The sequence below is a fragment of the Hylobates moloch genome, unplaced genomic scaffold (assembly GCF_009828535.3).
Source record: "Hylobates moloch isolate HMO894 unplaced genomic scaffold, HMol_V3 SCAFFOLD_35, whole genome shotgun sequence".
Classification (NCBI taxonomy): Eukaryota; Metazoa; Chordata; class Mammalia; order Primates; family Hylobatidae; genus Hylobates; species Hylobates moloch.
The window spans coordinates 615,396-627,756 of NW_026652310.1; the positions used below are offsets into that span (position 1 = coordinate 615,396).

Genomic DNA, 12,361 nt, shown 5'->3' on the forward strand with positions numbered 1-12,361 from the left:
TATGGGTTGAAGACATGAACAGAAACATGTTTCAGTTGATGGCAATTGCGTTCAGTACTATCCATGGTTTCAGGCATCCACTGGGGGTCGCAGAATGTGCCTTCGTGGATAAGGGGGGATGACTGTACGATCACACTAACTGGTCTCATTTAAATTCATGACCACTAACCTCAAGCGCGCCCTCGGCACTGCCTGGCCCTCTCTACATTTTCCCAGTCTGTTTACTCCCACACTCTCCTAGACAACCACAAAACTCCTTGAAAGACTGGTCCAGACTTGCTGTCTACAATTTCTCTCTCCCCTTTATTCTCCTTTGAACACCTTCCAATCAGGCTTTTGTCTTCACCATGCTACACCATCCTAAATCTTCCTCATAACTAGATCTATGAGCAACGTTCAACATAGCTGGCTTCTAAGACAATGTTCTCCTCTGGTTCTTTTCCTTCATTAAAGGCCTCTCCTCTGCTCATCCCCCATTTCTTCTACTTTTACGCACCGGAGCTGTAGTCACTAACTAAATGTGGCTATTTAAACTGAATAAAATTAAAAATTCAGTTTCTCAGTTGCACTAGCCATGTTTTAAGTGCTCAACAACCACATGTGTCTAGTGGCTGTTGTACTGGACAGTGACGATAGAGAACATTTCCATCTTGGAAGAAAGTTCTATCGTATAACACTACACTACAATATCCAAGGCTCAGTCCTTAGAGTTCTTCTCAACTTAAACTCACTTCCTGGGTAATGTCATCCATTCTCTTGGCTAGTCACTTGTACCTCTAGCCTGGACCTTCTTCTGAACCCCAGACTCCTTTATCCAACCACCTACTCCTCAGTGCCACTTGCATATTTAACAGGTATCTTAAAGGTATCATGCCTAAAAACTAAACTTCTGATCTCTCCCAACCCTGAACTCCTAACACTCTTGTACCCACAATCTTCTTTTCTTACTTTTCTTCAGATTTCAGTTACTTTACTTCCCACTCCTATAAACTAAAATTCATTTCATTTCAGACAGACTGAAAGTTAAATATTTTAAAATATTCTATACCATACTGATAAACTCATTTGAAAATATATACATATATATTTTTCTTTAAGGATCTGTGTGTAATCATAATTTGTAGAAATTTTAATCATTTCATCTCACAGGAAGAAATTATAATTTCAAGTGTTTAGGCTTGGTGTCTGATTTATCCTTAAGTGGAATAAGTGCCTAATACTTATTTTGATTAAGGTAGGGTTGTGGGGGTTGGGGGTGGGTTGTAAAAACACCTTTATTCTAGAATTGGTTCTGCTCCCTTACCCCCCAAATCACTCTAAACTACAGAATTAACTTTAGGGTTGCTCTTTTGGGGCCATAGAAGTCTTTTTTCAGAATGTTCACCAGGAATTTGGTCAGAGGGGTGGGAAGAGCCAACAGCAGAGTTCTCCTGGTTTCCAGGTGTGTAAGCCTTGTAACCTTGTACAGCTTTCATTCAAGTCTATGTGATCCCCCCAAAAACTGCCAGAAATATCTGGCCAATCCCAACCAAGATCAACTGGCTCTGCTCCCAGAGATCTGGTTACCTGAGCCATCTGGCCTGTGGTTGGGAATATCATGCAGGAATGAGCTGGGAGCTAACCCTCATCCTCTGAGGGCTATGCCTCACCTAAGGGTGACAGGAAGACGGAAGCACCTGCAGAAGAATCTGTGGAAGGCCCCAGGCACCAGCTCAGCCACCTGGTGGCTTCCCTTAGGCTACTGGCCTGCAGTACAAAGAATGGAAGTCAGTCCTAGATATACTGCCTGGTCTAGAGTCAGGGCTTAATCAAGAGGACAAACTATTTTTATCTCTACACTTTCCAGTCCCCATAAATTCCTTTGAAAAGTAAAGATTTTTCTGCTGTGAAAACATTCCTTATGAAGCAGTTTAGGGAAGGGGAAATGTTTTTTTAACTGGAGCCACTGGTGACCAGAACATGCAAGTGACAGTCAAGCAGGTAAAGAGCAGCGCCATTTACTTTTAGTAGTGATGCTGGGCTTTTTTCTTTCTGTTTTTGTTTTGTTTTGTTTGCCTCAGAATATTTACATATATGGGGTGGGGAAGGTAAGTGGTTTCAAAATATGTCCCTAAATTCTTTGATACTCTTCCCTTGAAGAGGACAGCTTAATTCCCTTCCCCTTAAGTGTGGGCTGGATATAGTGACTTTATTCTACAGAAACAAAAAGCAGAAGTGACATACCTGCTACCACAGAGGCTAGGTCAAAAGAGGCACAGTAGCTTCATCCATCCATCTCTTTCTTCCTCTCTCTCTCCCCCGCAAGCCCCCACACTCTTTCTTTCTCTCTGATCACCAGCTCTGGGGGAAGTTATCTGCCATGCCATGAAAACACACAAACAGCCCATGGAGAGGGCCATGTGGTGAGGAATTGAGGGCTCTAGCCTCCAGCCATGTGAATGACGAGGACCCTCCAGCAGCCCCAGTCAAGCTTTCAGATGACTGCAGCCCCAATGTACATTCTGCCTAAAGTGTCATGAGAAATTCTGTGCCACAAACACCAGCTAAGCAGCTCTGGGATTCCTGATGATCAGAAATTGTGAGACAGTAAATGTTTGTTGTGTTAAACTGTAGTAAACTATTATTTATACAGCAATAGACAACTAAGACAGAGGGTAAGGACCATATAGTTAATTTTTTTCAATTAAAATTAAGAACTTGGAATATATAATTTTGTTAATTACAAAAGCCAAATACTGTCAAAAAGGAAAAGGACCTGTGATGTGACCATGGACTAGAGCAGGGCCTCCATGCTGGACACAGCTGACCTTTGCTCTGTGACCTTGGGCAGCCTGCTCCAGCAAGTGCTGCTTGCAGTATGAAGGCTGCATAAGATCAGGAGTGCAAAGCCCCTGGCACAGCTCCTGGTGCTGATGACAGACAGCATGCTGGTGGCAGGGGCAGTGGTTCCCTGCCCCAAGCTTCCCTACGGTCACACAAAGGCCCTGCCGCTGGCAGGTGGCCCCATTGGCCCTGCAGATTCCCAGGCAGTGCTCTACCATGGCTCCACACTGCCCCTTCCTGGCGAGGATGACACAAAGCTGAGATGATTAGTAAATCCTCAGAGGGGAGGTGGGGGAGAGAAGCTGGTAACAAAATGTCAGGAGGTTTCCAAGTGATCAATGCTGCACTTTGCCTGCTCTTTTCTACTTTGAATCTCAGAGTGTTATTGTCGCCACTTTAAAGTCTACCCAACTATTTGTTTACAGCTTTTCAACCACTTTCTCTCCCCAGAACTTTAGCATTAGGCACAGCACTGTGGGGCCATATGATAAGAGCACAGAAGGTGCTACTTTGGTATAAAATGCCTTCTTCATCTACGTCATTTGAGGATGCATGAAATTTCCACACCACTACAGCTTACTCCTCGATTCACACGCCTGTCCTGCTTGGGTGTAAGATATGCAGGCTTTGTGAACGCTCCTTGGCTGATTATTGTGCAGAGGGCTGTTGTCTGACTTGAGGGTCTACCTCTAGGCTTCAGTCTAACTGCAGCTGCTGATGGCCTGTCTCACCGTTGGATAAATGAAAGGGGACTGCATGTTTATTTTGAAGTTTGGGTTTTGGGCTGTAGCACACTGTAGGTGGATATGTGTAAAAAGGAAAATCAAAACAATGAGGGCCCTAGGGAGGGTCTGGGAAACCGACTTTATTCCCAAGGCCGTTCAAACCAAGGCTTAGACTTAGCGCCTGTGACTGGCAGGTCTTGCACACAGTAAGAATACAGTGACAAAAGCACAATGAGGAATTTCACCAGAAGGTAACAGGTTACACTCCATTCCTTCTCTGTTGTCGGAAACAAAACAAAACAAAACAAAAAAAAACTCTAGCTGAAAAGAAGTATTAATCTAGTCAGTATTTTGCCAAAGGGTCCCATGGGTTAACTTTAATCTAATTAGTAGAAGAAGGTATTCTTTTTTTTAGTAATCCACGAAGAAAAACAAGCCAAAGTTCAGGCATTTTAAAAAGTCAGCTGCAGAGGTACAGATATGGGCAAACATCCAGAGTGGCCATACCAAAGTGAGGAAACTACTTTAAACCCAGCTAAGCACTCAAAGTGGTTCTCTTTCACTGGAAACCAGATGCAATTCAGTGTCCAGGTTGCTTTATACCACACTGAAGTCATTAGAATCTGCTCAGTGCTGCTCTCACTGACAATGCACCTCCCCCTAACCCCGCCACCAGCAGCCCGCCACCCCACCCCATTGCTGGCTTTTCTCCTTCAGACTTCACCAGCCATGCAAAGCAATCATTCTTAGTCTGCAAAAGAAAATTCTTTACCTAAGTATTGGTTATATTTCTGATGTTGATGGGTTGCTATTAGCTTACTTTTATTTGTCATAGGTATTTAATTCCTCCATTTAATCCATGCATATTTATTAAGCGCTTGAGATAAATGCAGGCATGGTAACAGGCTCAAGGAATACAGAGATAAGACACAGTCCCAGCCTTAAGGCAAAGATAGACACATAAACAAAGAATTATACTATATATCATATTTATATTATTTATTTATAGCAGAATATATATAATTGGTTAGGGCTCTAATCAAGCCTGGGGGTCAGGAAAGATTTTCTGGAGCGGGTGATGTCTGAGCTCTGCGTTTCGGTGATGAGTAGGAATTAACTGAGCAAGAAAGAGACAGAGTGGACAAAACATTTCAGGCAAAGAGTACCACAAAAACAAAGGCATGGAAGCTAGAGACAGCATGAGTTAGGCAGGTCAGCAGACTGGTTTTGTTAGAGACAAGGGAGTGGTAAGAAATGAGACCAGAGGTCAGCAGGGCTGATACGGGAGTTATGAAATGCTGAATTTATGTTAGGCTTTAACCTGAGGGAGTCATTACAGTGTTTGAGAATGAGACACACTTGAATAGGCAGTCAGGTAGGTAGATTAGGGGAGGGGCTTAAAGAGTACAGGAGCAGAGGCAGAGGCCGGGCTGGCTCCCCTCTGTAATCTCAGCATTTTGGGAGGCTGAGGCAGGAGGATCACTTGAAGCCAAGAGTTTGAGACCAGCCTGGGCAACAAAGCAAGACCCCTGTCTCTACAAAAATTAATTTTTAAAAAGCCAGGTGCTGTGGTGTTTGCCTGTAGTCTTAGCTACTTTGGAAGCTGAAGCAAGAGGATCCCTTGAGTCCAGGAGTTTGAGGCTGCAGTGAGCCATGACTGCACCACTGCACTTCAGCTTGGTTGTCAGGGCAAGACCCATCTCAAAAATGGATAAATAAAATACATTTTAAAAAAGGACCAGAGGCAGGCTGCGCAGTGGCTTACACCTGTAATCCCAGCACTTTGAGAAGCTGAGGCAGGTGGATCACTTCAAGTCAGGAGTTCAAGACCAGCCTGGCCGACATGATGAAACCCTGTCTCTACTAAAAGTACAAAAATTAGCCTGGTGTGGTGGCACACACCTGTAATCACAACTACTCGGGAGGCTGAAGCAGAAGACTCACTTGAACCTGGGAGGCAAAGATTGCAGTGAGCTGAGATTGCACCACTGCACTCCTGCCTGGGCGACAGAGTGAGATGCTGTGTCAAATAAATAAATAAATAAATAGGACCAGATGCAGAGAGACTATGTTGAGGTTGAGGTGAGAGTTAATAGCGTTTGCAGAATGCGGGTGGCATCTGGGATGGGAAGGGGAGTGATTTGAGACACATTTGGAAGGTAAATTGGCAAGACTTGGTGGCTGATGGGTTATGGGAAATGAAGACCACGTAGGAATCACGGGTGTGTTCCTGGAGACCACCATCATCATCTGAGGTGGACAGAACCAGCGTAGAAGGGGAGAAGATGATGATGAGTTACTTTTGAACACACTGCACTTGAGAGGGTTTAAATAATTTATTCTCCTACTGCTTCAAAAGGTAAAGGAGTATATACGGTAAACTTAACTGTGGTGTAAAATGAAGGTGGAGAATGCTGTTGTTAATGGGCGACATCACTAATGCATCATAGCACTCCCATTCCCACAGCCCAGACACACCTTCGGCGTCCTTTTCAATATATCATTTCATCCCCCCAAGGTGTCAACTATAAGTTCCAACACATGATGGCTACTACTGTTTCAATGGAGAGTGTATGCCTTGGAAAGCCACGTTTCTCCCCAGTCTAAAGGCTTGAGAGAATAACATTCTTTAAAACGTACATGTCTTGAACACAGATTTGGAGGTATCCTTGAAGTAAATTATAGCTTACCAAATGTAAATAACCAAAAACACATCGATCGTGAGTGCCCGCATCACTGGGAACTCTTCTGATATTTCTGAGACTCGTAACTTGGTTTAAGGTTAGGGCAGTGCAGACCACAGTAATCAATAGAGTCTAATTTTAAATTTATTAACTGTCCATTATGGGATGGGACAGGGCTTCTCAATATGACTCCAGCAAGATCCAGGCTTATTAATGCTCCATGGAGGGTGTCTGCAGCAAGAAGTCTTCCTGATGGGTTCAGATGATTTGGATTACACCCCCTCCTTAAGGAACTCAGAAGGAAAAGCAACATATAAAAGACTGAGAAATCCTCAGAAATCAATTAAACTTAGTTTGGCCTAGTGTCACCCAGACTTACTTGGCCATGAAATCCTCCTGTCACATGACACTCATGAAGAGCCCCTGAAATTAGGATCATTTCGATCCTCAAAACATACCCATTTTTCAAACGACAAATACAACATCTAGAATCAGAAAGCCACAAAATTGGCATGGGAGATCTAAAAATCAGATCTTCCGGTTCCAGCTTCAGGGCTCAATTCATAGGACTGCAGCTGAAGAGGACGGTTAGCAGTGAAGATGAGAGCTGATACCTGGGCTACATACCCACTTTACAAACAGAACATCGGGGGCCCGGCAGTATCCCTACTCGGCAAACTGTGCAGCACATGGGCCAGCTACAGCTTTCTGGGGGGTCCCCATCAGGGCTGACAGCTCATCCTGTCTTTCAAAGTCCACCACCATTCCCCTTTTCTTTTGTTGCCACTATAAAACTCTACTCTGTTTACTCTCTGCTATACCCACGAGAGGAATTCTGGCCTTTAGGGCATTTCCTGTTGCCTAGAAACCTTATAGATCATTGGGTGCAGGAAGCTGACTCTCTGGTAGAGATTTACAGGCAGGAAGTGTATTCAGAGTGCTCTGGGGCAACACCTGTGAGGGAATACAGGCAGTAAGACAGGGCAGAGGGAGAGGTTGAATTCTGATGCAGCTGCAAACAAAAGCCTGACTGATCCAGGAGGATGCTCTGCAACGGGGCTGGGCCTTCGAACTGGATCCAAGCCGGGTGAAAGGACCAGGACTTCACGTCCCAGCATTAACCTGTCTTTGGATATGGGTTGCTACTGCTCCTACCTTGGGCATCCTAGTTCTCCTCAGCCACAGGCAATCCCAAAGAGGGTCTCAGCTGAGCACTGTCAGCTGCCAACATTACCAGCAGCTGAAGAAGGAAGTCCTTCCCTCCTGGAAGCAGGTGGAGGGAGTGCTGTAGATCTGGGCTGCCTGACAGCATGTTCTGCATTGCTCAGGGCGTGCTTCCCAGTCAACTCTCAGGTCTGGATAGTTGTCTGTTTTCTATAGATGCTGCTAGAATCTAGAGTCTGGGCTGTGGCCTCCATTATATTAACCCTAGCTTTACTACGCTTCATATTAGTTTTATCTTGGTACCTATAAAGCTTTCCAAAAGTTTTATATTTCTCTTGTATCCTAGCAGGGTTTAAGGAAGTGATCAATAATCAATATGGATATAGAGGAAAGAGTAAGAGATTTGGAGCCTGAACTCCTAATTTTACTTCTTCTTCTTCTTTTTTTTTTTTTTTTGAGATAGCATCTCACTCTGTTGCCCAGGCTGGAGTGCAGTGGTGTGATCGCTCCTCAGTGCAGCCTCGAACTCCTGGCCTCAAGTGATCCTCCCACCTCAGCCTCCTGAGTAGCTGGGACCACAGGCGCACACCACACCTGGCAAATTTTTAAACCTTTGTAGAGACGGGGTCTCCCCAGGTTGCCCAGGCTGGTCTCAAACTCCTGGGCTTAGGAGATCCTCCTGCCTCCTAGGCTCAAGAGATCCTTCCTAAGTGCTGGGGTTACAGGTGTGAGCTACTGCACTCAGCAATCACAGAACTGCCACTTATGGATGTATACAATTACAAACATCACTTAATTTCTGTGAATCTTAGTTTCATGATTTACAATATGGGAATTTTAAAAAGGCCTATTTTACCCAAGCTCCAGTGTTACTGTGAGAATAATAAGATGGTGAATTGAAAATGCTTTGTAAAGTAAAAAAAAAACTAGAGCCAGTGTTTCACAATAGTGAGTACAAAATAGATAACTGCTATGGTTTGAATATGGTCAGCTCCCTCCAAAACTCATGTTGAAGCTTGGTCCCCAACGTAATGGTGTTGAGAGGTGGTGGAACCTTTAAGAGGCATTTGGTTGAGGAATCCACCCTCAGAAAGGGATTAATGCCACCTCTTAGTCACTGAGAGAGCAGGCTGTTATAAAGCAAGGCTGCCTCTCATGTTTTGTCCCTTTCTATACACTCCTGCTTTCCCTTCTGGTTCTCGGCCTTTCTCTGCCATGTTGTGATACAGTACAAAGCCCTCACCTGAAGCTGAGAAGATGCCAGCACCGTGCTTCTTGGACTTCCCAGCCTCTGGAATTGTGAATCAGACAAACCTCTTTTCCTTATAAATTACCCGGTCTCTCAGGTATTCGGTTATGGCAACAGAAAATGAACTAAGACAACACCTATTAAAGGAAAAAAATATTGAGCCAATACATGTAAAACTAGGTGTAAATTCCTTTTGCTAACAACACTTATACAAATCCAAGTGAATTTACAAAATATAAACAAAAATAGAATACAATTAATTTCAATTAACAATACTGATTATTGTGCCATGTGATGTTGTTTTATTGGCTTATATACATACGGTACTGACTGTAAGGACAAGGTTCTTTTGGACTGGATATACATGCCATGTAATAATTCGGTTTTCTCCATTGTTTCCACTGTGAAACTGCTCAGTTACACAATGCACCATTTGGCCTTAACATAGAAATATCATTTATGTTTATTAAGTACACCTCCACTTGTTTAAATTTTCCATTTTATTTGGCGATAAGAATATGTATCATGAGTTCAATTTGGCCTTCTGTATCAGAAAGTCCATATAACAGTGACTTGAAAAATTAGGAACAAAAGAAGTGCAAGACTTATACACTGAAAACTACAGGCTGGGCACGATGGCTCACACCTGTAATCCCAGCACTTTCGGAGGCCAAAGTGGGTGGATCGCTTGAGGCCAGTAGTTCGAGACCAGCCTGGCCAACATGGTGAAACCCCGTCTCTACTAAAAATACAAAAATTAGCCAGGCATGGTAGCACATGCCTGTGATCCCAGCTACTCAGGAGGCTGAGACACGAGAATCACTTGAGCCTGGGAGGCAGGGTTACAGTGAGCTGAGATCACACCACTGCACTTCAGCCTGGGCAACAGCGTGAGATTCTGCCCCAAAAAAAAAACCTACAAAACATTGCTAAGAGAAATTATAACAAGAAAGATCTAAATAAAGGAATTGGAAGACTCAGTATTATTAAAATAGCAATGCCCCTCAACATGATCTATAGATTCAACATAATTCCTATAAAAATTCCAGCAGGCTTTTGGGCACGAATTGACAAGCTGATCCTAAAATGTATATGGAAATGCAAAGGACCTAGAAAAGCCAAAACAATCTTAAAAAAGAACAAAGTTGGAAAACTTAGACTTCCCAATTTTAAAACTTACTATAAAGCTACATTAATTAAGACTGTGTGGTACTGGCATAAGGGTAGACATATAGATCAATGGAACAGAATTGAGAGTCTAGAAATAAAACTTTACATTTATAGTCCATTGATTTTTGACAAAGGTGCCAAGGTAATTCAATGGGGAAATGACAGTCTTTTCAACAGATGGTGCTGGGACAACTGGATATCTGCATGCAGAAAGATGAATTTAGATACCTCATACTATACACAAAAATGAACTCAAAATGAATCATATGCCAAGTGTAAAAGCTAAAACTATAAAACTTGTAGAAGAAAGCAGAAGATCTTTGCAACCTTAAGTTAGACAAAGAGTTCTTAAACGCAACAGCAAAAGCATAATCCATGAAAGGAAAAACAAAAAATTGACTTCATCAAAATTAAAAACTTTTGTGCTTCAAGAAACATCAGTAAGAAAATGAAAAGCAAGCCACAGTCTGGGAGAAAATACACACAAATACTATTTCTAGTAAAGGATTTGTATCCAGAATATATAAAAATCACTTGTAAGTTAATAATAAGACAAGCCAATTAAAAATGGGCAACAGTTGAATAGGTATTTCACCAAAGAAATATGAATGGCTAATAAGCATTTGAAAAGGTGCTCAACATCATTAGTCATGAGGTAAATGAAAATTAAAACTACAAGGAGATGCTATTATACTTCATGCTCAGTAGAAGGAATATAATAAAAAGACAAAATAATTTTTGATAAGAATATGAAAAAACCATAAGCCTCATACATTGCCGATGGGAATATAAGATAGTGTGCTTACTTTGGAAAACAGTTTGGCAGTTTCTTATAAAATGAAAGATAAATTTACCATATGATCTTGCAATTCCTCTCCTGAGAATCTACCCAAGAGAAATGGAAACATACATCTATACAAAGACGTATATGTATTCATGCAACATTATTCATAAGGTCTAAAAAGTGAAAACAATCCACATGTCCATCAACTGGTAAACAGACAACCAAAAGATAATACAGCCATACAATAGAATATTATTCAGCAACAAGAAGGAACTACTGTTATGTGCTACAGCACGGAAGACTATCAAAAACAATATGTTAAGTGAAAGAAGCCAGATGTAAAAGATTGCATATTCTATGATCCCATTTATATGAAATGTTCAGAAAAGGCAGATTTATAAAGACAGTGGATCAGTGGTTGCCTTGGCCTGGTAGTAGGAATGAGGACAGATTGCCAATGAGCAAGAGGAATGTTTTGGGAATAACAGAAAGGTTCTAGATTTGGTTGTGGGGATGTTTGCATAAAACTATGCTTACTAAAAATCACTGTACATTTAAAACCGGTGAACTTGAGGCCGGGTGTGGTGGCTCATGCCTATAATCCCAGCACTTTGGGAGGCCGAGGTGGGCAGATCACGAGGTCAGGAGTTCAAGACTAGCCTGGCCAACATAGTGAAACCCCCTCTCTATTAAAAATACAAAAAATTAGCTGGGCGTGGTGGCACATGCCTGTAATCCCAGCTACTCGGGAGGCTGAGGCAGGAGAATCTCTTGAACCCAGGAGGTGGTGGTTGCAGTGAGCTGAGATCGTGCCACTGCACTCCAGCCTGGGCGACAGTGCGAGACTCCATCTCAAAACAACAACAACAACAAAAAAACCCAGGTGAATTTTATGGTATGTAAATTATATCCCTTTGGTTTATTTTCTTGACAGGGTTTCATTCTGCCACCCAGGCCGGAGCTCAGTGGCGCAATCTCGGCTGACTGCAACCTACGCCTTCTGGGCTCAAGCGATACTCCTGCTTCAGCCTCCCAAATAGCTGGGACTACATTTGCGTGCCACCACGCCCCAGCTAATTTTTGTATTTTTTGTAGAGACAGGGTTTCGCCACATTGCCCAGGCTGGTCTCGAACTCCTGGGCTCAAATGATCCACCTGCCTTGGCTTCCCAAAGTGCTAGGATTACAGGCATGAGCCACTGCACCTGGCTATAAATCATATGTTAATAAAGCTGTTTTAAAAATTAGCTTCTTTTTTATTTTTATTTTTTTTGAGATGGAGTTTTGCTCTTGTTGCCCAGGCTGGATTGCAATGACGCCATCTTGGCTCACCTGATGGTGGGAACGTAAATTAGTTCAACCATTGTGGAAGACAATGTGGCAATTCCTCAAGGATCTAGAACTGGAAATACCATTTGACCCAGCCATCCCACTACTGTGTATATACCCAAAGGATTATAAATCATGCTACTACAAATGCACACATATGTTTATCGTGGCACTATTCACAATAGCAAAGACTTGGAACCAACCCAAATGTCCATCAATGATAGACTGGATTAAGAAAATGTGGCATATATACACCATGGAATACTATGCAGCCATAAAAAAGGATGAGTTCATGTCCTTTGCAGGGACATGGATGAAGCTTGAAACCATCATTCTAAGCAAACTATCACAAGGACAGAAAACTAAACACTGCTTGTTCTCACTCATCAGTGGTAGTTGAACAATGAGAACACATGGACACAGGGCAGGGAACA

At 42.7% G+C, this 12,361-nt stretch overlaps 1 protein-coding gene across 2 annotated transcripts in view; it reads right to left on the bottom strand.

Moving 5' to 3' along the window:
* Window positions 1-12,361, bottom strand: part of LOC116463396 (schwannomin-interacting protein 1) — a 131,347-nt gene that overhangs the window by 74,102 nt on the left and 44,884 nt on the right. The window lies entirely within an intron of this gene.